At 39.7% G+C, this 27,979-nt stretch overlaps 1 protein-coding gene across 2 annotated transcripts in view; it reads left to right on the top strand.

Moving 5' to 3' along the window:
* The window catches only part of adarb1b (adenosine deaminase RNA specific B1b), a 166,547-nt gene that overhangs the window by 57,549 nt on the left and 81,019 nt on the right, over positions 1–27,979 (top strand). For both annotated transcript variants that reach the window (XM_017691611.2, XM_037539662.1), the window contains exon 3: positions 5,048–5,108. The gene's annotated coding sequence lies outside the window, so the exon portion shown is untranslated. The remainder of the gene's footprint in view (positions 1–5,047; positions 5,109–27,979) is intronic.

The raw sequence follows: 27,979 nt of genomic DNA, 5'->3' as shown, positions 1-27,979 counted from the left end.
GAGTCTTACCAAAGAAACCGGTCTCTGCGCAGCGTTCCCTTATCAGAGCTCTTTAAAACAGATGTCCACTCTCACCAGGGTTATTGTGGTTTTGAAATTTTCATTAGTTTTTTTAGTTTTTTATTTTTGATTTAGTTTAGTTGAGTGTAGTTTTTTTTATCACGTAAAATTTTGATTGTTTTTGTGTTCTTGAAAACTGTCATTTTTATTTCTGTTAGTTTTTCACTGTTAGTTTTTGATTTAGTAATAGTTTTAGTTTCATTATAATAACCCTACTGACTTCAATGGTTTAACTTTCTGAGGTATATGTACATACATAGAATGTGTATCTCATCTCACACTGTTCATGTTTGGATTTCATGCACTTAATGAACATGTACCCTAATGCTTCTTTCACTCCTTATGAACAAGAATTTGAAATCCTTAGTGGTACAGTTGAGTTCCTGATTATGTACTAAAGCACATCTAGTTTTTCTGTTCAGTCAAGCTAAATCACTTAGAAAATTCTAGCACAGATGCTGCAGTGCTATTTAATGAATTTGTTGAGAAGTGATAGTAACACAGAAATGTAGGTCGCATCTTTCTTTTGAAGAAGCAGCTCAGGTGGTGGGCAAATAAGGGCAGCTTGATTTGTGCCCACTGGCTCGTGAGCACAGCTGGCCCGATGAATGCAGCGCTCGGAACAGTGGGGTTAGTGCATGTGGCACATGCATGTAATGTGCGCATGTGAGTGTGAAAAGGTTGAGGGCAGCCAGCTGGCTGTCAGTATAGAAGGCAAATGATGACAAAAGAGGCTGCCACTCACATTACGCTCCGGGCATCCAAAGGCCTCCCTTCAGTCCCACTTGGCTGAAAACGTAAATGTCTATACTGTATAACATTCCATCAATAGTATTTTCTGTACTACCAAATTTCGAAATATGTTTGTAATGTAAGAAAATACTGTATCTACTAATAGTACATTAGGCTGAGATTTTTAGCTAGACCAGAGTGGCTGTGGCCTGCTGGAGCATACAAAAGTTTGTACGACCCTGATGAAATTACATGGTTTGTAGTACTAAGTGAAAATAAGTTAACACATGCTTTACAGGGATTAAATGTGAATAAACAGGTTTTTTATTTATTTATTTTTTTTTACACAGTTTAGGGTGTGATTTCGGTTTATTTGCCAAATTGAACATATAAGGGAAATATGCAATGCATTTTGCACAGGTCACATTTGTTTTTTCCCCAAATCATTAAATTCAGCAAATAACCATAATTGTGCATTATAAGGTACAGAAGTGTGTTCTCTGTAGTTAACTTTAACTACTTATGTGTTAATTTTTCACTTAGAAAATGAACAAAATGTCATTTGACCAAGGGGTTCCTTTTTGCATAAAACACTATATCTGTCCTGTAGATTCTGTTAATAGGATTCTGTGTATTTTATATAGAATACTGCATATTTACACTGCATATTTGTAGTGTATAGAAACTACTAGTGCATTAGGCTGTACTTTTATTTTATCATTATGATCAGTTACATCACAAAACACTTTGTTGAGTATATAGTGGTTACTGTCAACTTAGTTTAATTAGCTTGGGTTCATTGAATGGGCCTTTGTGGATGTGATTGATGACCCCTGATCCATGTTGTATACTATGCTATTCTGTGTACATTGTGTGTGTGTGTGTGTGTGTGTGTGTGTGTGTGTAATATAAAAGCATGATTGTAGCATAACAAAAACATTAAAAATATGAAATAAGCAACATAACATAAAATAATAAAAAAATGTACAATAATCTAAAGCTCTAACTGTGCTTAGATTAACATGTTCAGTAAGGCAGAGTGACTCCACCCTATTAATGGTCAAGCTCACTGTATTATGCGTTGCGTGTACTGACCACATTTTTCTGTAATTCCTCCACTGTGTTTGAGTCTTCCGGCCCTCTGTGTATAAAACCGCTTTTCTGTTTTTCTGCTAAATGTAAATGAGCTCCCTCCATCTATCATGCTCAGGATTTTTCACACATCCAGTTTGAGCTCTGTTTCAACAAGTAATTTCAGATCATTTGTTTTTCTCGATTGGAAAAAGTATAGTTATTTGATTGAAGATTGCCTGCATCCCCACAGCTCTGTTATTTTCCAGAAAACTGTCGAGAGACTGCAGAGTCAATAGTTCTCTCTGCTGAACTTTTTCCGCCACCTGACGGGACTTTAGATCAGATCCAACCGTGAAGCTTTTTCCCTATTTAACAGCGCGTAGGCTTTGGGCTTCTGTGCAGCTTCTGGCAGCCTTAACTCTACTGTTCTGCAACAGCTATTAGAACTGTGCATCAGCAGAATTGTCTGTGTACCGTATTTGAAGAATTTGGGATATAAAGTGCAAAAGTTTGGACACCTTTGGTCAAATTACATTTATTTGAAAAGAAGTACTTTTTAAACACACTTTTGCACTTTGTAATGCACAGTTACTGTTTATTTGCTGAATGTAACATGAATGTTTGTAAAAATATAATAAAATAAAAATTGTGGCCTGTGCAAAAGTAGGGACACATGTTGAACTTAATGAAAATAAATAGAAATTGTGGACTAATATTCACAGAAATCGGTATAGAGGTTTCCAAATTTAGCTGTGTGTGGTTCACTACATGTCCACACGTATGCAGATACCCATTCCAATGAGTGGGTTCAGCTAATTTAAGGTGCACTCATTGCTGGCACAGCTGTTATATTGTGCCAAAACAAAGCTTGTATGATCTCCATAGAAAGCCATTGCCAGAATGGTACAGTCTGGAGTTGCCACACATGAGATTTCCATATCCAGTGCCAAATATTGGCTAGTGGGGGGTATACAGCCTCCCAGCATTGAGAGAGCAGTGAGAGAGTGCATTCTCTGGAGTGATTGAGCTCCATCCAGTACCTTTGGGATGCACTGGAGTGGCATATGTGATCCAGAGCTAAACATCTGACATCAGTACCTGACCTCATTCATACTCTTATGGCTAAATGCAATCAAATCCTCACAGAAGTGTTCTAACATCTATGTTAATATGTTTGATTTCAGATGAAACATTGAATAAGAAAGTGTCTACAAACCTTTGAAAATATAGTGTGTATAATTTTCTTTTATAGGCAAACACTATATGTAGTATTTGCCTATAAAATGTTAAGTCCCTCTTTTCATATGAGTAGACATTCATCCCTCTCAGTTTCTGTGTGTGTGCGTGAGGAGAGGATTCTGCTCTTTTCGTCACCTTCTTTGAACATCTACACACTCCAGCCACTCACTTATGCAAATGAGCAGCAGACGTGCTCTTTGTGCTGGCATGCAGAATCACCTCAGATTTCCGGCGTTCACGCCTGTTTGTTTGTAATCAGAAACGTGTGTTTATTTAAGCTGAATTCCTGTTCCTCCCTCCACCCCTAAACGCAGCGCTGCTGGAATGATTGCATCACAGCATTCAGCAATCAGATTACACATTGGAGGTAGTGTAATTGCAGGTTTAGCTGATTAATATGGCTAATGTAATGAGAGAGGGGGAGAGAAAGTGCTCTGTGCACCTGCAGCCTGAATGGATTCTTCACACTCGATGTAAGAAAAGCTTCTGTGTAGGACTGCATGTGTATTTGGTGCTGCTTTGGTCAGTGAAAAGCCTCGTAGACCTGGCTTGTAAATTACTCAATCACATTTATAAGGCTGACGATCCTCCACAAGAAGGTGCTATTGGCACTCCGGTAACTTGTAGTGCTTTGCATCACTATCCTTGTTTTATGTTTTAATTTTTTTTTCTACTCCTGTTTTAAAGGGGAAGTCCACATTTCTACATTTCTGCATAATTAAATCATTAATATGTCAACAAAATAATTCAGAGAGCCTTGATGTGAAGTGTGCCATTCTAGAGAAGCTTACAGAATTAAGTCAGTGCTGACGGTGGTGGCGATTCTAGACGTGTACGTCTGAAGAGTTTATTGCCTCATGATATGACATGGTAATAAATACGTTTCACGGTGCCTCATGATAGGCATGGCCAGTATCTATTTATTATACCCTTTTATATTCCTTCCTGGCAGGCGCCATGCCAATGAGCAAACAAGCAGCTGTAGATGCTTTAACGATGAGACTGTGAGCATCACATAGATGTCTTGGCAGTGCTGTCTGATTAGACGTTTGCTTTATATGATTTTCAGAATACAGCAGTCATCCACACCAGCTATAAATTTAGCTTATTCAAGCTCTCTAGCAAGTTAGCTTTTTAAGTTTTTTTTTTTTTTTTTTTTTAATACCTTTAAGGGGGAGAGGTCCATGCAGGGCATTGTAAACCAAAATAATCCCAAACGAGAAGTTTCTTACCTGTTTTTTTATGGTCAACATTACATATGACAACTCGGGCACGTGTAGATTCGTTGGTGGTTTTGGATGGGAAGCGCTTTATACACATCCATTAAAATATATACAAAGTAGAAGCACATGTGGACACCATCACTAGAAACAGTTACAGATACTGATAAATTAACTATCTACCAATAACATGCATAAAAAATGAAAGAGTGACTGCTTTATCAAAGAACAAAACCTGGTCTGAGAAACTACTAGCAGTCCACTGCTAGCTGAGTGGAGGGAATGAGAGACAGTAGGAAGATAACCTTTTTAATATATAGTCAGGAGCTTGTCATATAGGGACTTATAGGCAAGAAATTACTTATTAATTACTTATAGTATTACTTATAAGTAATCTGCTGAGGCATGGTAACCAGCACAAGTATGTTTCTCAAGTATGTTCCTCCAATATAAGAATGTAGACGGTGTAAATTTGTTAACATATGAGTTAACATGAAAATGTTGCATACAGGATAATATAGAGATTTTCAACGGGTACAGATAAACCCCAGAATTGCTGACAGGAAGGATGACATGATAAGCGGAGTCAATGATATATTTAGGGCCAGGGCTTTTTTTTTTTTAGGAGTTAAGGGAAATCACTATGCGTCCATGATTGAATATCCTACAAGTATATTGTGAGTACTTTTATATAAGTCATGTGTCTTTTTCTTTTTTTGCAGGTAGTCTGTTATTCACGTGAACTCATCCAGGTGCTCAGTGAAGGGGCTACATTTTCCCAAGGTAGGTTTAACTTCAGATTCTGTTATTTGCTACCAACAGAAGTGTGATAGAAATGACTGTTCTTGTTTGGGCTGAGACTGGACATGGAACAAGCTTTAGGGGAACATGCTGCTCCCCACTCAGGGGGTGGGGGAGTGATGTCATTCAGATTTTCCATTGACGTACATGCTGTGAAATCCTCTATTGAACATTGGAGGTTACATTAAACACAGCTTCTGTAACTGCCTCGTAGGAAATGATGAAAAGATACATTATACACTAGTACTACTAATAAAAAAAATCTGATCTTACTAAAACTCAGACTGAATGCAATCAAATCTCTACAGTAATATTCCAATATCTAGCCTTCCTAGAAGAGTAGAGTCTGTTACTGCAGCAATTATTAATTAATATTAGAGATGGATTATTTATGTATATTGAATAAATATTGGATATCAACATGCACATGCCAGGGGTCTCAAGGTACAGTCCTTGAGGGCCAGAATCCAGCACAATTTGAAGATTACCCTACTGAAACACATCTGATTCAGCTCCTCAGTTAATTACTAGGTTTTGAACCTGTTTTTGAACATGGAAATCAACAAGCTGTGCTGGACTCCTGCCCACCAGAACCAGACTTTCAGACCCCTGGTAAATACAGTGTCCTGAATCAATCTCTTTATTTAGAGCTTTTATTGCAGCCACCAAGCAAATCTAGGGCATATATTTCAGCATGCCCTCTGACTCTGAGGTTATATGGCAGGGTCACAGTAAGGGTCAGACTGGTTGGGCATGTGGCTCGGGGTCCGTAGCGTCTGTGGGTGATATGGCCTGGCTGTGTTTTGTGTCTGGGTGTGGAGCAATAGTTTCCATCACTGCAGCTGTATCCCCACGTCACTCATATCGACCTGTGCTGCAGGGTGAGAAATGTGTGACACACAGCTCTGCTCTAGCCCTCAGATGATATATATATATACACATACATACACACACACACACACACACACAAGCCACCCCTTCTTTTTCTGTCTCCCTAAGGGGTTATGAAATGAGATCATAAACCTAGTAGTAAGATTATTTATTGAGGGTGTCCAAATTCCTCTTAGTGTTTGTTTACTTAATTTGTTATTTGACTACGTTGTTTAGAGTTTGAAATGAAAAAAATGAAATGTATCATAGGTTCTTGTAAAAAAAAAAAAAAAATGACAGAGACAGAATTCTTGGACACCAGCAACTAATATTGCACCTCACATAAATAAAGCAAAATGTCGATCTCTAAATGGAGCAATCAATTAATAAATACACGAAAATGTGTAAATGAATAAACAAAGAAAAATATTCTTGACTATGAATAGATGTTCATGTACAGGGTGAGCCAAGAGTCACAGGACAGGTTTTATTTTATTTTATTTTTTATTTTATTATTGACTTTTATCTCTGGGGTCATCTCAAACAAATTGTGTATGCTGAGAAAATCTGCAACAAACACCGCCTTCAGCACCGCATTGTGGAGGCTTGTGACAGCCTCTATGGAGAGTCCTAGATATCTAGAATAGTTGTAGAGATTCCTCACACTCACCTGGTTAACATCTACACCTTGATGGGCTGTCAGGGAAGACATTACCCAGAGGATCCACCCTTTTATATTGGAGCCCACTGTGCATTACATAGCAGTTATACTCACTCTCTCACTCACTCACTCACTCACTCACTCACTCACTCTCTCTCTCTCTCTCTCTCTCTCTCTCTCTCTCTCTCTCTCTCTCTCTCTCTCTCTCTCTCTCTCTCTCTCTCTCTCTCTCTCTCTCTCTCTGCCATTAAGTCTTCTTATTAGCTAATTTTAACTTCACTCTTCTATTTCCTCTTACAGTCGGGTGCTTTCAGTGCTTCTCTCTGTCAGTTTAAACTGTATGCAATGCTATAAGAAGAGGTTTGTGGAGGAGGACAGTAGGACAGGAGTCAGTAGGCTGGATTTTTTTTTCTTGTTCATGCATGATTGAAAGAGTTCTGCTTGCTGTATTTCTGTATGGCTCTTGTAAGGCCTCCTGTATGGTCTGAGTGTTGATGCAGTGTTTGGCTTAATGAATTCCTGAGGAATGTTCTGCTGATCTGTGTGCATGAAGAGGATTTCTGTTTCTTTAGGGGATTTGTAGAACTTTGATGCTTGAGACTTACTTCAAGTACACTTTCTGATACTAAGCGGCATTAACATTTTAGGCAGGGTGGCATAAGTTTTGGTAAGGGTGCACAGATATGGAATTTCAGGGGTCATATGATAATACTTTGCTGTGGTTCAAATCCACAGAACCGAGATTTATGATTGATTAATTATTCAAAGTCATGACTGAATGAGGCATAACAATTTTTGTAAATGTGTGTATACTCTTATTAATATAGCAGTGGTATTCCTGCCTGAATAGGGAATCAAACGTCTCTGGGGTGTGGCGCGGGTGTCATCCACTGTTTAAGCCTCTCAAACTGAGCGTTAGGGATCTGCTCTGAGATTTTGATGTAACTTGTTTATATCTGCTAGTAAAGGAGTTGCGATGTGTGCACATCCTCACTGTGTGTAGTATAATGGATCAGTGTACAGAATTGCTGCTATCCATGGCTATTCAAAATAGCCTTGTTTTTGTGTCTGCCCTAAAGTAAAAAAAACTGACTAACACTCATGAGTGTGTGTGGATCAGTGCTTGTGCCACTGAGAACAGGGGCTAAATTAGTTTATTACTGGCCATAATTCCAGTGTTGGGTTCATTTTAAGTAAACACAAAAAAACAAACAAGAAACATAAATTGACCCTTTTTTGCTGAATATTATATTAGCTCCTATTATATCAAGCTCTGTTACATTCTGGCACATCTTCCTTCTATCTATTCATCCATTTATTCATATAAAAACATACAGTAATCATTGAATTCTCCTGTAATTTATTTCTGAACAACATACTGGCAGGGGCTTTAAAAGTCAGCATGCACTGGGTAGACACACCTGCTCCGCTGCTCAGCGTGAGTGGAAAGAGAGGGGAACACAGAATGCAGCGCTCAGCAGGAAGACTGGGCCAGCCTCCTTTCGGGGACCTCTGTCAACCCAATTCACTTCACAGTCAGGTTTTCAAATCTCAGTACATGCTTTTCCTGCTCCCGCTTTTCTTCTTTCTCTGTTCAGTGATGATGCTGTATTGATATTTCTGTATTAACTGTAACTGTTTGCTTTGATCAGATGCAGCATTCAGTTGCTAAAACTTGCTTCCTCATTTGCTCTGCAATTGAAAAGTGCTGAACAGGAGTCTTTACATCAGCAGTGATTAGGGCTGCATAATGAATGGCTCTTTTACTGAAATCATGGCTTGCAATTACTTAATTGCAAAACATAGCTGTTAAAGAATTGAGTTTGCAGTGTGAATCTTCAGCAAAGAAACACATAGAAAATGCTATTGTCTAGTCTAGTTATTCTCTATTGTAGCATGTTTGCCTAACAAAGGCATATGCTGAAACCCAATGCCTTTGCTCCTTTGAAATTGCATCCTGGCAAATTTATTTATGAAATATTTTATATTTTAATAAGCATTATACTATGTGACAGGTTACTATGGATATAAAGGTAATCTCCATTTATCTGCCTGTGTGTGTGTGTGTGTGTGTGTGTGTGTGTGTGTGTGTGTGTGTGTTTCTCAACTCCTTCCAGCTATGTGTGCACGGAAGAGATTTGCCACATGCGTGTATGGTTTTCCTATAAATGTCTTCATTAAGTTTTTATTGAAGAAACATGGCATTTTGAAGACCTTGATGTTTTACACATCAAGTCAGTATGTTAACACTTAATTGTCCCTTTCATGTGAGGAAAAATAACATTTTATGTGCGTTTCTGACCAAATGCAGACTTTGACAGGACTGAGTGAAGTAAAGGTCGGGGGTGGGGGCCATCTATAAACTGATTGCTGAGTTGATTCAGATGTTCATCAGTTGAACCTGATGAATTAGATGTTTGAGCAAGGAAATCAGCAAGCTGTACTGGACACGGGCTCTCAGTGACCTGGAAACCCTGTCTTAAAGCATGGTCCTCCGGTGTTTCTCCACTTGTTTAAACTACGACTCAACCAATTAGAAACTTTTATCATTGATACCAGTTTTAAGGAGCTAAGAACTCTGATAATACTAGGGTATCCTGTGTGAATTACCCTGTTAGTAAATTTTCCATCACATCCATTTTACTGAATGGAGCAGATCAATTTATATGATCAAAAAAAATTAACAGACTCCAGTAGAAATAGAGCAGAAACCCCAAAAGGTTCTATTTACACAGTATTATTTTTACTTGGGCTGGTGAGCTGTTGTATTTATTTCCACAGTATCTCTGTAGTTTTACTTCTGTTTGGATCCATCATATCAGTGCATTTTAAGACACTTCACACTCTCATAATCTACTGTCTTAATGGCGTCTTTTATCTGTTGTAAAACACACTGTAGACATAACTGCAGGTCATATGATTCCTAATAATTGAGGCATTCGGTTTACCATACTGCAGGGAATAAAATAACTTGTGTATTCTACCAGGTATTCTACAAGTGATTATTGTGAAAATTGATAAAGTGAAAATTAAGACTTGAGAACAATGTACCTCTTCTTGTTTATTCATAAGTGGTAGATGGTTGACTGTAAACGCTCATGCTAATGTTGATGCTGCTAGGACATTGTGTTCACTGGCGTAAGTGTTAGGATAAAAGAAATGGCTAATAAATTAAATACCAAATAAATTTTTTATAAATTAAAAGCCAAATGTATTGTTTTTGGAAGTGTTTTGGTCTGAAGTGTGTAAATTGAGTTGACACTCCCATCTCAATTTATACAGAGGTCTCTGATCCTGTGTGAATTGCTCATAAACATTACAGACATCCTGTGGTAACTTTACTTCAGGGACATGTGTCTGTGAAAAGAATTCCCGCTGAGTCCTAACTGATATAAATATTGTGTTGCCAGAGGCGGAGCTTCCCAGCAATCTTGATGGTTTTGTTGGTTTCTCTTAATTAGCTTGTTTTTCCACATTAGATTATATATGCATATTATAATGGTAAAGTTAAAGAACCTTAATATTGTCTAATTTTATCAGCTCAACGATATATAATGTGGGCTTAAATCCTAACAGACACATTCGCTTGTGTCCGGAGTTTCATTCATGTAAACATTCATGTGACTGCAATAATTGATTCATTCACAGGGGTAAATACCTGTTAACTCACAGACTCCCATGGCTGTTTGCTTTGCTTTAGTGCAAATATGGAAATATTGAGAGGCCGTGTTAACACGGCCTCCTTCTAGTCTGGAATCACTCTTCCGCTGAGACACGTTTGCATTCTCTTTCCCAGAAGGAGTTGATGTTTCCCAGGAAGCTGCTGTTAAGCCTGGACACTGGTCAGGAGACACTGCACATGTGGGTCAGTGCACTGTCGTGAGCTATGAGCAGCCAACAGGGCTGGAGTGGACAGGCTGGTGTGTGTGCCTGGCCTGGCTGTGCTGCTCTGCATAGAACAGATGGGGATTAAGTGAGGACCATTTGGAGGCTTTTGAGTCTCAGATAAAAAACACAGCCATTTCCCTCCTTATTTTGTTTTCCCACCAGGCGGACTGTTAGCCTGTGGTTCAGATCATACGGAGAGGTAGAACAAGAGAAGACATCCATCCCTATAATATTCTTCAGCTTTCTACTTATATTTGCACTGTTTTTATGAGATTTACGCTGTAAAACAACCCTGTAAAAACACAATAAAAAGTCTGATAGATTAAATGTTAAATGTCAGTACTTCAGTGAATGCACTTTGAGCAAAAATCCTTAAATGCATCCTTATTTGCATTCTTTCCTGCACACTGATGTAATCTTACTCATACAGGCAACATATATATGCTTCATGACATCAAAAAATTTCAGTGAAGTTACCGTTAACAATAATGTGGTTTTATGGTTTTTATGTTTTCAGCCGGTTGCACTCGTTATACTGGCTGAATGACATTTTTCCTGCAAATAATGTCATATTTAAAAATGAGGAATTAATTAATAGAATTTACAGCCCGTACAGACATATATTTATTCAAATTTGCTACATGTTCATTTAATAAGTTATATCACATTCCCATCTTTATCCCTCCTCTGGATTTTTATGGCTACTGATTTGCCTAAACTATGTATTCACTCACGTTAATCATGCTTTCATTCATCCATTAATATGTTGGAACACAGGTTAATGATTCTACTGCATAGATTATATCATATCTTCTACAGTCCTATTTGCAAACAAGTTGGGACACTGTGCAAAATAAAAATAAATAAAAACTGAATGCAATAATGTGCAAATCATTTAAACCCTATGTTTAAATGAAAATAGAGCAAAGACAACATATCAAATGTTGAAACTGATCAATTTCATTTTATACAATTTCACAATTTGAGGCCAGCAACACATTTAAAAAAAGTTGGTACAGGGCAACAAAAGACTGATAAAGTTAAAGTAAAATGCTAAAAAAAAAATGAAAATCTCACAACTAATTAGGTTAATTGACAACAAGTCAGTGAAATGCTGAGAGTGTGTCTTTTAAAGATGAGGAGGGGTTCACTACTTTGTAAAAGACTACACATGCGAATAGTGCAATAATTCAAGAATAATTTTTCTCAACATGTTTGTCATCAACGGTATATAATATTATTAAAAGATTCAGAGAATCCAGAGAAATCTCTGTATGCAAAGGATGAGGATGAAAACCAACATTGGATGGCCACGATCTTCAGGCCCTCAGATGGCAATGCATTAAAAACAGACACAATTTTATAGGGTAAATCGCTGCATGGGCTCAGGAACTGTAAGGGATCAGCCTGCACCGCTTACTGCCAGCAGAGGGCGTCGGCAGCAAGGCGCCCTGCCTGCACCGCCTGCTGCCAGCAGAGGGCATTGGCAGCAAGGTGTCAAGCCTGCACCACCTGCTGCCTCCAGAGGATGTCGGCAGCAAGGCACCCAGCCTGCACCGGCTAACCTGATACACCTGGGAGTTCCCCTATTTAAGGTGGGGCAAACGCCAATGTTTGTCACACCTTTGTAGAGGGGTAACTGGTACGATACCTAGTCTTTGAAGAGAAAAGAAAAGAAAAGAGACAAAACTGCCCCAAAACCAAAAAGAAAAATAAAAGAGCGCTGAGAAAAGAAATTGCCACAAAAAAACAAAAAGAGAGTAATTACCTCCAAATTTCTCACAAAAAAAAAAATACAAGCCATGCAAAGGTGTTTGCTCCTGGAAGAGCAAACCGGCTGAACACTCGCAGAGGAAGTGCCTTGTTTTCTGTTTATCTTTTGTTTCACGTATCTCTAATTAAGCCTTTGTTTGAGTACGCCATGCTTGGCCATTCTTACCCGCCCCCTCATTTCCGCCTTCCTTGAGGTGCTTTGCCTGTGGTCACCTGTGCACTCCAGTGGCGTAGCGGTAACACCGCAGGCTGCTGACCATTAAAGCGGAAGTTCGGACCTGGGTCTGCGTCACCTCACTAGCAGCAACGTTAAACACACGCTTTGTTGCCCCGTATATCTCTTTACTCCTTTTTTGTTGGGTTTCAGTTCTGCACTTGGGTATGCCTCTCCGCTGTCCTGTAACAGGGACACTTCAGAAAAACACGTATAAACAGGATCCAGAAACGTTGCCACCTTTTCTGGGCCTGCGCTCATTTAAGATGGACTGAGGAGAATTGGAAAAGTGTCCTGTGGTCACAAAGAATCCAAATTTTAAATTCTTTTGGAAATCATGGATGTCGTGTCCTCTGGGCTAAAGAGGAGAGAGACCACCCAGCTTGTTGTCCGCACACAGTTCAAACTCTATTATGTTCAGTTGTTGAGGCTTCTGTGCAATTTTCTGTTAAGATTACATTTTCGGCTTTTTTCCTGACAAAAATTAATAACTTAATTAACTAAATTAATCACATGCGGGGTGGTCTCTGATTTTGCACAGTAGTGTAGTTATATATGTCTGTCCTTCTGGATGGAGCTTTGTTTAATACGTAATTTAATAAGTGTGAACTGGTAACCACACAGCATGATCATATCCTAGATAGCTTGATATGGTCATTGTACTCTGTAGGTCTGCGAGGCCTTCAGCTCTGTACTGGTATATCACTGCTGTCAGAACAAAACCTTGTATCTCCATTTTTGTCATTTTTCAGTTTTTAACCTAATTTCAGATGGCCTGTTGTCCTTTATATTGTGTGTATATTTCATGAAGAATGGACCAAAAAAAGGCTCAAAATTACTTGGATAAACGTCTGGTTCCATTGACCAAATTAAAAGTAAAAAATGTTTTTTCCTTCTCCTGTAAAGTTACCGTTTTGAAGATACAAGGTTTTGTTCCAACAACAGTGATATGTTCAGCAAAGCTTGGTCCCACTTCACACGATATGTACTGAAGATGAAGGTCCACACCTTAATTTAGTGACCATTAGATTTGATGTGTTACTGATGCACATACACATCTGAAAATACCAGATTTATTTATTTATAAATATTTATTTATTAAACTTATTGTAAGGGTGATGTAAGTTCAGCATTGACTTCTCAGGCCATAATGAATGCAGTTATATGGGGAAGATTGTGTGCTCTTTCTAACTCTGCACATTTTCTCCTGAGACTGCTTAGAATGGGCCAGTGTCTTTTGAAAAAGAGGCACTGCTGAGCCATCAAATACAAACTTGCTTCATGGCTGCTTCAGTAAGTGATACTCAGGGTTATAGAGAGGCCCTTAGGAAAGCAGAGGAGTGTTAGTGTGGAGCCAGCAGACACAGGAGGCCACAAAGTGCTTTTTCTTCCTCGCAGGCAGAGAAGGTGGAGGAAGCATTGCAAAGAAAGCATTTTCACACTCTTCTGCAGAGTCATGCCTGTCGCTCTCACCGGGAGAGCGAACACTCAGCCCTGCTCAGTGCTTCTCTTGGGTCTGTCCTGTCCTGCTGAGGACGCTGGGTGCTAACTAGACTTCTTGCCATAGCTCGCTGCTGTCTCACTTGCTCCCTCACAGCATTGCTCGACATAATAGCTGTCAAAAGGAAAACAAGAACGGCCAGTTATGTTCTATTACTTACAGAGTTTGAGACAAACAGGGTCCACAAAATTGCACGTTTTATGTAACGCGCCAAAAATGCAGACTTATAGCAGACAAATAGCGGGGATCAGTGGGGCGGGAGGGCCAGGGCATGTCAAATCGTTTTAATAGAAGATTATTTTCCTCCCACCGGACGTCAAGCTTAATTCCAAATGGGCTAAGTGGCTGATGGAAGCAAATTACCCTTATTGTTCCTCTGATTATTCCAAACAACATCTCTTTTGTAGTACCTTCTTCTAATCTGGGCTCTTTCATGGGGATAAAAAGGCGATCAGGCCCAAAGACCACAAGGAAGCCCAAGCATGTATAATTGTGGATCATTTCCTCCTTTCATAACTTTCATAACATGCTCATTGATGTTTTTGGATCTGGTTGGTTGAATATGTGTACAGTATTAAGTGGGAAAGAATGTAGGGCAGGCTAGCTGAATAATAGCCGCAGGGCAGGCCCACAGGGTGTGTGTTGCCACACTCCCAGCCAGCTTGTCAATACCCAGGTCGATATGGTGCTCTGCACTGGCTGTATCACGAACAGTAAGAGTCACGTACTTGTACACTTGGGTATCAGTTCTAAAAACTGATACTGCATATTTAAACACAAATTCCAGAACGAGATGTGTAGCATTAGTCTGTTTAGTTGCTGTCTATTAGTGTGCTGTTGCTGGAAGTTTGAAATTGTTTGCTGCAATTATTATTAGAATCCGAATCATTTTATTTTGCCAAGCATGTTTCACAAAGAAATTGTCTTGTGAGTGCACATACACTCACTGGCCACTTTATTAGGTACACTTTTCTGGTAAAAGGTTGGACTTTTGCCTTCAGAACTGTCTTAATTCTTTGTGGCATACTTTCAACAAGGTGTTGGAAAAATTCCTCAGAGATTTTGGTTGCTTATTTGAGTTCCTGTTGCCTTTCTATCATCTCAAACCAGTCTGCTCATTCTCCTCTGACCGCTCACATCAACAAGGCATTTTCGTCCACACAACTGGCCGCTCACTGGATGTTTTCTCTTTTTTGGACCGTTCTCTGTAAACCCTAGAGATGGTAGTGCGTGAAAATCCCAGTAGATAAGCAGTTTCTGTGATACTCGGACCAGCCCGTCTGGCATCAACAACCATACCATGTACAAAGTCACTTAAATCACCTTTCTTCCCCGTTCTGATGCTCGGTCTGCACTTCAGCAAGTTGCCTTGACCACCTCTACATGCCTAAATGCATTGAGCTGCGGCCATGTGATTGCCTGATTAGCTATTTGTGTTAACAAGCAATTGGGCAGGTGTACCTATTAAAGTGGCCGGTGAGTGTATGTATGACATGTAACAAACCAGACAAGCAACAAGTGTTTAGCTAAGGGAATGAAAAATACAGTAAATAGTAAGAATAAGAATAATGAGTAATAAAGTCCCATGGAGAAGATAAAGAGGAGTGTGAATCTGTATATATGCAGTTAAGAATACCTTTACTGATGAAGGTCAGATGACAAATGCTAAAAAAAAATTATATACAGAATAATTTGTGTATTTTTAGAAATGTATCATCTGTTGAATTGTACAAAAAAGCATTATTAAAGAGGAGTTACTGTAATAAAATAAGGAGGTTTGATGGTTTTGTTTAAATGTAAAGTGTGGGGTAATTGGCGCTACAGCCCTGGGGGAAAAAGCTGTTAGCATGTCTTGTTGTTCTCACTTTGATGGCCCTGAATCTATCAGAGAAGTTGTTCCAAGAGGTCATGTCCAGCAATGAGAGAGGTCACCTGTAGATTTGTCAGTTTGCATTATGATGCTGAAAATGTTGTTTAGGGAGCACTATCCTCCTACCACTAGTCCTCCACTATAGTTGGCTCTTTATGATTGGAGCTCTGTTGATTTGAGAGCAGTGATGTCACCCTCATTTTATGGGGTTACCAGTCCTAATGAGCCCATGCACATTTTTGTGTTTGTCCTACTCTACACACCTGCTCCCCCAAGGAGCTTGTTAATTAGTTAATGAGTTGAATCAGGTGTGCTAGATGAGACAAAGCACATACATGTGCATAGGGTTAGGAAAATGTTATATCTCTAATTCTAACCTCCTTTCCCAACTATAGAGACCATGGTTATTTAAAAGTGTAAACACTTTTATTATAATAATAAGAGTTGTAATTCACAATAATTCACTAGATTATGCAGTGGACTGTAGCAAGCCACATGGCAATATCTTCAAGTAACAATGAAGCAGGAGGTGCATGTGGAGTGCAGCATTGAGTGTATACTTGTGTAGCAGGAGTTCACCCCCAACCCTGTACCGTCTGCATTATAACCAGAACAGTTCAACCAAATACCAGCCTGTTCCTAACACGGGGTGCTATATGAAACACTTTTTTCATTCCTGTCTCGGAGGTAGTGCTTTTCCAGCAGCAGTCTGTGTGCTGACTTTGCTCTGTCTCCTCCTTGCTGGCGCTCACTAATTGACAGAGTTAAAAAGATGTGGGAAAAAAGAAACCAGTCCCAAACTGCCAGGCTGTTTTCACTGGCAGTCTGAGACGCCTCTGAAAATAGCCTTTTTTTTTCTTTTCTTTTCACAGACACCACCTCCTACACGCCATGGCAACACACAGTGCTAATAACAGAGCTCCAGCAGCTTATCAACATCAGGCTAGCATTTACACATTCGGCTTGTTTTTTCCTCTCATTCCTCACTCTGAGCATACGCTAATGCTGTAGTCGCTTCCAAATGTGCAACACGTAGTAAGAAACCTCCATAAACAACCCCCCCATGTAGCTGCATTCAATAGAAAGCTAGAGGAAAACCAGAATGGGATGTGTAATGGGATACCTAAGCTTTGCTGCTGGTGATTGTAAAAAGGCCATACTGCTTGTCAGTGGTGTAAAAGACATGGCTGTATGTGTAGCATGTAAAAGCACCAATTTAACTATGCCGGCAATGTGTTCTTTTTGAGTTCTTGTAATAAGCGATATGGTCATCATTAGAACTTGTAGGAACGTGCATGAGCCAACTCACAGGAAAAGCTGCAAATGGTTACGGTTAGAGCTAGGAGCAAATTTAGTGGTTGTGGCTTTACGACTTGATTTGTATGATAACTACTAACTAAATCACTGCTCTTTAAAATCCCTACAAATTTGGCGCAGAATCACATTTGGCTGTTTCAAATACAGCAACAAAAAAAAACAAACAAACAAACATGAGGCCTCCTAGGAGAGAGAATACACGAAAGGGAAGTTTATTAGGAAGTGGGGAGGGATAGTCATGAACACCGATGTGCATTTATAAGTGAAGGTATTGGAACACCAGTGGCTTCTGAACACTGGAAAGGGAAACATGTTGTCACACCCTGCAACCACGGCAGGTAAAATAGAGAGATAATCAGCTTTGTATGATATCAGTTCTGTCATCCAGCCGTTTAACAGCTTAGTCATTTCACTGAACGTTTTGCTTTTTCCGCTGTGTCTGTATTTCCTTTCAGGCCGCCAAACATGCTGTCTCAGATACAGAAAGTCCCTTAGATACCATCTCTCTTGTTCAGACAGCATGAAAAGGCTTTCAGATAGAGCAGAAACTATGCCATAACTACGCTGTTCAGGGCTCTGCTTTACTAAAGCATCGCAGCACAGTGGTCACCATTATGTGCTTGTGTGAGTTTCTTTGAACGCTCAACACTATTACAGTGATCATTGCCTGCTAATCTCTTGGGAAATAAAGCCCTTTGTTGTCATGAAGCACCATCTGAAATTGGTGAGCTTCTTGTATGCAAAAGACAAACCACCATAAGCTGACTACAAATATGATATTTATTTGTTTTTTTATTTTCTTTCATTTTTACCAAGTTCCTTCACAATTGAATCGTCTCCAATTCCACCCGCTAGTTAGGATTCCCCCAATCACATGATGCTATCAACACTAGGAGAGGGAAGGCTAGCACAGGCTTCCTCCGAGACCTGTGAAGCCAGCCACTGCATCATTGAGTGATGAGGGGTGAAGTGGGGGGCCATTCTGCCCACCTAGAGAGAGCAAGGCCAATTGTGCTGTCTAGGAATCCCAGCCACGGATGGCTGTAGAATCAACAGGGTACAAGATATTAGTTAAAAACTCAGTTATTGTCTTAAGAACCGTTTTTGGCCAACTGTTTCTGTTGTCAAAGTCAGGCCATTATGGGCATGTAATAGAGGGATAATATTGGGTGATGTTAGCTAGCAAGCCCCTTCTTTTTTTTCCAAGCAGCATTGTTAACTGACTAACAGGTCACTAATTTGAATAAACTTCTTGTTTTCTATTGGCTTATGTTTCCAAGCTTGGCATAGTTCGAGAATATCTGGGGACAACTATATGAAATATATGTAAGTGGGAATCTAGATTAGATCTTATTAGGTTGGCAATAAATGGAGTGTAACATTTCTAAACCCATCCAACCTTGAAGACAGAGCTTAGGTAGAGGGCAGTGGTGTGCTTGTCAACATTGTTCGGCAGTCAGTTTAGCATGTGGATGTAGAGTAAGATAGCATGACTAAAAAGTCCCCCCCAAAAAACTCCAGTTAAGCATGTAGATGTGTTATGTGTGTAGAGAACACATTACATCTGGTTAAAATGAACAGTGACTCTTTTCTGTTAGCTAACTATGCCTTGCTTGAATTATTGATTGTAGTGTAGACATTAGTGGAGCACAGACTTAGAGGAGTTTTGGGGTGGGTTGTAGATGGAACAGTCCAGCACCAAAAGTTGGACAAGTTGTCCCTAGATGTCTGTTCTCATTATGAGATCATGTTCGGCCACACAAGGCCTAGATGAACTTGTGCAAAGCAAAATGAACTACTACTGGAAGCAAACTGCTACCCGCAGCAAATTCAGAGGCTCTTTTGAGTAATTATGGCCTTCGGTAGCCTGCTTCTGTGCAGATTCTGTGATTTATAGCACTCTCTAACAAAAGAGTCTGGCTTTTCTCTCCTGCCACTGTTATTTCCCCTACAGCTCTTATTCTTTATGTTGTATCTAGTCGTTGTATCTGAGGCACTAATTTCCAGACACACACACACACACACACACACACACACACACACACACACACACACACACACACACACACACACACACACACACACACACACACTCTTTTTTTTCTCTCTTCCACTTGCTCTCTTTTCCTCCCTCCCTCCCATCCTCCCGCTAGACATCCATGGACCACTTTTTCTCTCCTCTGTTTGTGAATGCATTTCTCTTTCTTGCCGGAGCTGTTTGCTTTGTGTTAGTGAGTGCGCTCGCTCTCTGTAGTGGAGGCAGGTGAAGGGAGCAGTGCTGGAGGCGTCTGCTGCACAGCTCCCTGTTAAGAGGATTAGCCGCTAACGCTTGCGCTGTGCTAGTCTCCTGCAGGGCGTGCCAGCCAAACGCATCGTTGACCGGTGAACAAGACGAACATGACTTTCCTGTCTATTTATGTTAAATAATGGTCTTACCACTGTTCTGTTTCTGTTGTTTGTTTCTTTGCTTGTGTTTATGCTCTTGTTGTAGTAAATGGAGGAACACATTTATGATTTATTACATCAATGTCTGTGCATATGGCCTTTTCGGTTAGTCTGACTACGTAGCTGGAACAGGAGAGAGGTAGAAAGCTCCAGGCATGTTTTTTTTTTCCCTCCCTTTTCAGGAAGGAGTATTTCAAACACACATGCCATTCATTTTTTATGAATGGTTATTAACTATTTATACACTTTTATTGGTAACGTGGAGGCTTGAGCTTGCTGAAATAAACACCTTGACTGAGTTTTAGTAATTCTCTCCTGCTGTTACTTATTCCTTATATGTCACTGAACTTTCATTTTTACACTCCCCCACAGGATATCTGTATTTGTATTTATACCGATAAAGCTAGCAAAAGGCCTACTTGATTTACTTGCCTGTAGGAGGTGAGAAGACTTCATAGACTCTCTTATGTGCTCTCTTTCTTTTCTCCTCCGTAACTCACTCACTAATAGCCTTTTGTTTTATGCAATTTGTTCATTGACCAACAGGTCGTCTGTTGCTATCAGGAGAGGAAAAGCTTTTATAAGCGTTATAGATCAAGAATCACGTGGAAAGCTGGAACCTCTGGGTGCTAGATGATGTTATCAGCTTATAGTGGAAAAATGTTCAAGTTGGCTGTGACTGAAATGGATCTCTATTTGTGTACAGTGTTAAAAGCGTCAGCTATTTTTCTCCACATCTGAGTCATTCAGTCCAGACTGATTTTCAAGGCACTATAATCTTTCACACTGCACTCATAATTTCTAATGAACACCGTAGATCATTAAATCAGTTGAATGTAGACCAAAATGCATTGCTAGTCTCATTAAGAAACAACGGATATGGTAATGTTTCCTGTCATTAACAGTGTCTGCTGAGTCATTGAAAACAATGGCTCTCTGGCAATAAACAGCAGTTCTGTACAGTTAAAACAAAGAGCCTAATGCATTTAAAGCCTGCTGTTCATCATATAGCTAAAATTCTGACTGATGAAGTTGCACTATGTAGATTTTTTTTTTTTTTAATTGAAAGAAGTAACATTACCGAGTCAGAACAGTGTTCTGCTGTGAATCAGCCAGTAAAGTCTGAAATAGTAATTTAAAAGTCAGGTGTCGGGTTGGATTTCACAGGGGTTTTTCTGACTTTGTCAAACATTTTTACATGTTACCATGACACACACAGGCTCCAAAAGACAATAAAATGATCTTGTGCATGTTTTGTACAATTACACCAGAAAGGTCTCTGAATTCCAAAACATATAGAGAGTAGATTTAACTGTGGTTTACTGCAGTGTTGAGCCAAGAATTGAATGTGTAGCCTAGTCAAGTAGTTTATCTCTGGCCAGTGTTTATGACTCTGAATAAGAAGCCAACTTCAGTCTCATTAAACAACTCATGTAGGCTTGTTTATATGACCAATGAATACTGAGGCAGGAACAAGATTAGGATGTGTCTGAAGTAATTTATTAACTGATGTTTAGTACAATGAATAGTTCCCCCTCTATAGAATCAGAAAATTCAGAATTAGAATTAAAATCACTTTATTTTGATGAGTTTGTTACACATATAAAGAATTTGTCTTGTTGAGTGATCACATGTATGATGTAACATTTTGAAGAGCACCATACTTAGGAAAGAGGGGCAATCTATTTTGGTCATTCTCTTGGTGGTGGTCAAAAGGATTCTCCCTTCCTCCATTTCAATTTAATGAAGGAAACAGTTCTGTTTTTGAAGTCCTCTTAGAAAGTAAATTGAAAAACAGCAGTCCTAGTTTTATGATCAAGTTTGCAATATTGTTTAGAAAGCTAATTGAAAGTAATAAGATGTCTGCAATGCTGTGCCAGTGATACCGATGGCTGTCCAGCAGAAAGAATACTAGAGCCTACAGTTCTGGTGTATATTAATAACAAAAACTTCATGTAGTCTTAATGTCATAGCCTGTACCAAATGTCAGACAGACAAGAAATTACTGTGAATGATAGAAGTTTAAATTGGCAAGTTTCTACTTTAGTCTACGACTTTGCATATTACTGAGGTTCCATCAGCAATGTGTTTATATGCCTAATGAGAAATTATATTTACACTATAAAAGTTTTTATTTTTATTTTTATTTTTTTTAATTTAAGCTTTGCACTGGAGCTATGATTTCTACTGTTTTTCTACAAAAAAAATAAACAACTAAAGAAGCAAACCTGTTTTGGCTGATCAGCTTAGCTAATCACCTACATCTTGGGGGAAATTGTGTAAATGAAAATTTTTCTTCAAAAAGGTGATTTGATGACCATAAGGCAGTACTGTGCTCACAGCACCAGCTCTAGGCTTAGTGTGAACAGACACAGATCGTCAGCTGACCAAAGCAGTTGTTGCCACGGCTTCAAGACTCTGCTTCTCTTCCTCTGAGGGACAGTTGGGCTCCCTCACCACTGATGCAGCACAGTCTAACCCTGTTCTGTCTATGTGTGTGAGCACTCGGTGAGCCCACATGCAGCTGATGCCCAGAGAGCAACTGGAAGCTGACTGGTCAGAGGGAGACTGTCAGATGTATGCATATATTTATGTGTAATGGTGTGAGTGGAGGAGCTTGGAGGAGCTTGTGATGTTGGACAGAAGGAGACTGATATGTATGTGATGGCTGTGGAATCAGACAGATAGAGGTGGACTTTTAGACATCTTTGTTCCAGTAGCAAACCTGAATAAAAAATTATACACTCATTGAGAACATTGTTATTACATTATTATGTTCTGTAATTAACACAATAACAAAGTGAGAACAAATTGCTGATATATGTTTTGTAATCTACACATACTTATTGTGTGATTAAGACAGTAGGATCAACTACTGTTTAGCATGATGCCTCATTCACTTACGCCTACATTCTTTAGGTGGAGCAGCACATTTCCATGTTGCATCTACATTGCTGTTCAGTATCCAGTCACACATAAATAGTGTATTCAGTAAAATAGTACAATGCTTGGTACCACATTATGATAAGACTACCTTGAGTTTCTGAATAGTTTAAAATTAGCTTAAATGGTTGTTAATTATGTTATAAACAACTTAAAAAGAATTAAATACCAGGGATAACACAAGTAAAAAGAAAATAATGGCCTGTTACCAAATAGTGAGCCCACATTCACCTATTCTACAAAATGTCAGGTCAAGCTGTGTACATAGACCATAGAAGGTTATACCAGACAGCTTAGATCAGAAATTCATATTCAATAAGTATAACAGGTCAATTTTTATGAATGTTTCAACTACATATAAATGATTTTTAAGATATGTATGACCTACTTAATAACCATTCATAAACAAATTTTAAAGCAATTGTTGTAAAGGTGTACCCAGTGCTTAGACTCATATAGAGACTGCTATGTGGTCCAAGCTTTAACTTGCATACATGTTGAGTTTTAACTACAATTAATTTGTGTTAAATCAGTATGAGTGATCATTTGATTTAGGTCCCTACTAAAAAATGAGAAAGTTCAGGACTTTTCTGGAAGATGGTGGGAAACAGGTAATGTAAAAGTGCTGTACTGTGTAAGCATCACTTTGAAACACTTGTGAATCATGAACTGTGAAAAGCCTTACGTGTGCAGTGCTAAATATGCAAAATGAATATGCAATGCTAAAAAGAGGCTTAACTAGCTAAGTGGAATTTCTCGTCCTGTGTCATGAATGCATAATGTCTGAAAATAGCCTCTGTTCAGTTTCAGTCACTGTTATGAGCCTCGAACTTGTTTCCTATTCACATGCGATCCAGTTGTCATTGAAGGCCATTGAAAATCTACCCACAGTGCCTCGTGCCCCACAAGAGTGTGCCGCTGGGGCTCCAAATTACCCGCCACAGCTGCCGCTGTTCTGCATGGCTGACCCCCCCGAGAGCTTCGACTGAATTGATTAGAGCCTCTTACAGGAATGATGATGTGTTTAAAGAGAGATGATGGAGCATGTCTCTGAAATTGATTATTCTGCCAATCTGTTGATAATGTCTTGCATGGAGAATGGAAGGCTCAAGCTCTGAGTGCATGCAGAGTGAATTGCATTGTATAGATTACTTATATAGCGTGCAAGGAATCCTCTGAATGAGGTTCTCTGTAGCTGAGGATTTGGGTGGGCTTTTGCATGTTGAATGTAAAGGTTTCAGAATTGATTTTAGAGTTTATACAGTGTTTGTGCTCATGTTTGGAGACAGATCTCATGTTATTTGAGAAACAATGATTAACATGAACCATCAGCAAATGTGTTTGCCTTTGATGTTGACTTTGATGACCTTTTATGTACAGTTTTCATTTCCATGACAGAAGGAGAAATGGAAAATTAATGAAAGTAAAAGAAAAACAAATACAGCAATAGGTACATGATTGTTTTTCCTGCTTGTTTCAAACCACATATAACACTTTGACCTTGGAAATGCGGCTTGTGAAATACTGCGACATTCAAAATCTTCCGAGTCAGCCAGTCAGTGTCAGTGTCTGTGCGGATTAATTTGCTCTTCACTCGTGTTCTTTGCTCTTTGTCAAACAGTCATAGTAGGCCCTTTTCTCTTGTAACTCCCACCTTCAGCGTGTACCAGGCAGTATTATAATGCCATGTGCTATGTCGTCACTGAGCATAAGACGCTTGGCCACAAAGCACAGAAATATAGATGTCTTCTGCAGTCCTGCCCCTTTGGCTTTGTGCAGCAATTTTTTTGGGCTGTTTTGAAGTTGAACCAAAATAACAAATGTTCAAAGAAGAAAACAGTACTTCGGACTTCTGCAGGCTCAGTGTGCTTGTGAATATTTTAACAGGAGAGAAGGAGAGGCACGCAACGGAAGGGCAAAGTGTAAATCATGAACATGTGAGTTTGTGTTGAATGACAGCTTCATCTAACACATAAGCTGACACAGAGAGATGCTGTGTTTACCCAGACTGTGCTGAGACCCTCCACCATAGTGCACTGATACATAGACACATTTAAAAAAATAAACATTTCCACTGAGAATAAATATTGCCACATTATGAATAAACCCCGGCTTCCTTAGTCATGCTAAATGCTGAGTGCTCAGATCTCAGATGGACTGCCTGAAGGTCATGCTACGAAAGACTGACCACTGCCGGACTATAATCTGTAGGCCGATTTATGGAGAGGCCAGTGGTTCCCGCTGAGATCCATATACAGCAATTTAGCACCTCTGGCTCTTTCCTGCGGTCTGCCTGGGTCACTGCGTTACAGGTGCGGTTAATGAGGTTTTCTCTGAGTGTAATTGCTTTGTAATGATATACAGCGGCTCAGATGAACTCTGACTGACCGCCTGCCTTGCCTAATACACATTCAGACAAACCCGCAGACTTGGCTTGTATGAGCCTGGCCTGATGCGGACGGCTGGCCAGATGTTTGTGCTGCGTGGGGAGATAAGGGTGAAGCTAGATGTTGATGTTGGCCTTGCAGGAAAGTGCTGCTTAGCTGGGCGAGTTAAACTCGAGCAGATGGGACAGAGAAGGCTCTCATTCTTCCAGCGCCCGGTCTGTTGCCCCTGACTGCCTCACCCCCTCACCCCCTCACTCACCACCACCGCCACTGCTGCTGCTGCTAGGGAATGCAAAGCTTCTGCTTCATGGCCAGCTGAAACGCTGGTGTTTGGTTTGGATTGTGCCTGGTGATGAAGCGATGGAAGGCATGGCAGCTCCATCAACTGTGTGTGTGTGTGTGTGTGTGTGTGTGTGTGTGTGTGTTTCATTTTTACTATTTTCTAGCTTCTCCTTGTCCCTTAGTGTTAAACTAAAGGTTAAAGTTATATGAGCTGTTTTGTATGATCTCAATACTTGATGCTATGTTTTTTGTGGAATGTACAGTCCAGAAAATATGGATGATCCACAGTGCCATGCAGCAACTTCAGCACCTGTAGCAGATGGAAAGTAATCTTGACTTTTACCCATCGGGGTATCATGCTTCTTTTCTTCTTGCTCTCTCGCTCTCTCACTCTCTCACTCTCACTCCATCTCTCTCTCCTGGTCTGCATAAAGCGAGTGCTGTGTAACAGTATCCGGGCAGTGAATGGTCCATGCGTGGGAAAGAGTGCAGCAGTATTGTTCTCCAGCAGGAGTGGAGAGGGCTTTAAACTATGTTTTGTAAGGGATCTTTGTGCTGAGTAGTGAGCAGTCAGACTGGTTAGTCGTAGAGCAGTGTCATTGTTGTTTAATGGTTATTGGTGATGTAATGACACATACTTTCAGGTTCAATTCAGTTTTTTAATGAATCTCAGGTAAAAATTCGGTATGTCTTTCAATGTATGTGTTGAAAATGTGTTAATTCTAGTATAGCATCAGGTATATACTACACAGGTTTGCCTCAGAAAAATGCTTATTTGCCATATAAAAAAAAGAATACAGATTGCAAAGTTGCAAATAGTGACTTTGAAAAACAGTGGAACTGAGCTATCAACAAAAGGATAGTAGATCGGATGCATTGAGATGCGTAGTTTCAATCATAGAGAGTGTTTTTATGGAAGACGATAAATGAGTTACTGTCAGAAGAGAGTAAGAGGTGTGTTACTAAGACAGTTGAATTTTCCATGCACTGTTTTGAACATTTTTTTCCAGTACTTTAACAAAATTTGCTCACCCTTAATGGTTGTGTTTCTGCTGTCTGCCATACCACAGGAGCTATGCAGTTGAAAAAGCAGCTCACCGTACAGCACATACCTATTAGGGCTATACGACATGCACAAATACCAAATCATATAGCTACAGTCTGTGATTGCTATGTGCATTCCAGTGTATTAATGACCCTTCAGTTTTTTTTTGTTGTGGTGCAGATAGACCGACCAAAATTGGTTGTTGTGATTTGATTGGTCGAGATGTATATAGCACTCTGTAAAGAGGCTCTTCTGCATGTCACAACCTTCTGCAATGTCTGTATTACAAAATATCATGCAATCGATTAGCCCAACGATTTGCCATGTGATCTGAACACAGCCGTAACATCCCCACAGACCTCCTCTCAGTGATTTACTCTTGCTTGTCTGGTCTGAGGAATATGTTCATGTGGCCGATCCCTGAGGGTCTCATCAGTGCCCAGGTGGTGGGGCGGGTACCTGCCCACAGCCCCAGTGATGCACGTGTTACCTGGTGGGCCTCATGAGCTCCAGCTGTGCTGGCCAGCTGGCCTTTACTGCACCACCCACTCATCTCCCCAGAGAGCAGACCCAGATAGCAGGCCCCAGGGAGCAGAGAACTGCACAGCATCGCAAACAAACAACCCCAATCTGTCAGGCGCAGGTGACTGCAGAGGAGCGATGGCCTAGGATTTTTTTTAGCTCTCAGGGAAAGGCAGAGGAACCGCCATGCACCCGCTGTGAGGATTTTCAGTGGAATTTTAACACTGCGGGCCGGTGAGGAAGGAGCTTGAACAGCTCAAGCAGAAATGTACTATGCTCTGGAGGACCGGAAAGTATGGCCAAAAATCTTATCATATATTTTTTCATATTATAAAATATGAAATCAAAATTTCTGCCTGATACTGATACAAAAATTCAAGTTACACCTGGCTGAAAAAAACTGAAGAATGTTGTTTAGTTTTGCTTTTTTATTTCATTTGCTGTTTTATTTATGCTGAATAAATGTACTAAACATAAAAACTACAAGTTAATAAAGAAAACGTTTTGTTAATAACAGCAGTTTATATAATCATATGCATGTAGCTTAGTGAATATGATGCAACATTCAACGTCCTCCACGAGAGAGAATGGTTCTTCATTCAAGGCAGAGCCTCTCCTGACCTCCCTGGGGTCCTAAGCCAAATTCTACAAGGGTGACCTGACCTGTGACCACTGTAAACCATTTGCGGTTGCCACATAGTCACACCTGAAATCCCAGTGCTCCCACTACAGTCCTTCCTCCTTTCAAACAGTTTTCTCTGTCAATCTAAGAGTAAGTACACCCATACAGAATCAAATAAGGTATGAACAAACAATATGTATCAATCAGCATTGCATCTGAAAAAGTATAGATGAGACTGTTATTAAATTGATCAGATTCCTGCTCAGATTTCCTTCTGTACATTTTTACCTATAAAATACGATTTATATAATGGCTTGGCTGAATACTGGATGGTTATTTACTGAGAGATGTGCATTCATATTGCCCAGTATGTCCAGCTAATCAACATTTTAAATTTAATATTTAACCCTTGTGTTGGGGTCTGTGGGACCCATTTTCAGTGTTTACCAGAAGAAATAAGATGCGCAAATAATAATAATAATTATTATTAATGTTGTTTTTTTGTTGTTGTTT

This window comes from Pygocentrus nattereri, chromosome 6, assembly GCF_015220715.1.
Source record: "Pygocentrus nattereri isolate fPygNat1 chromosome 6, fPygNat1.pri, whole genome shotgun sequence".
Taxonomy (NCBI): Eukaryota; Metazoa; Chordata; class Actinopteri; order Characiformes; family Serrasalmidae; genus Pygocentrus; species Pygocentrus nattereri.
The sequence above is the reverse complement of the archived record's forward strand: the minus strand, read 5'-3'. Positions and strand labels throughout refer to the sequence as shown.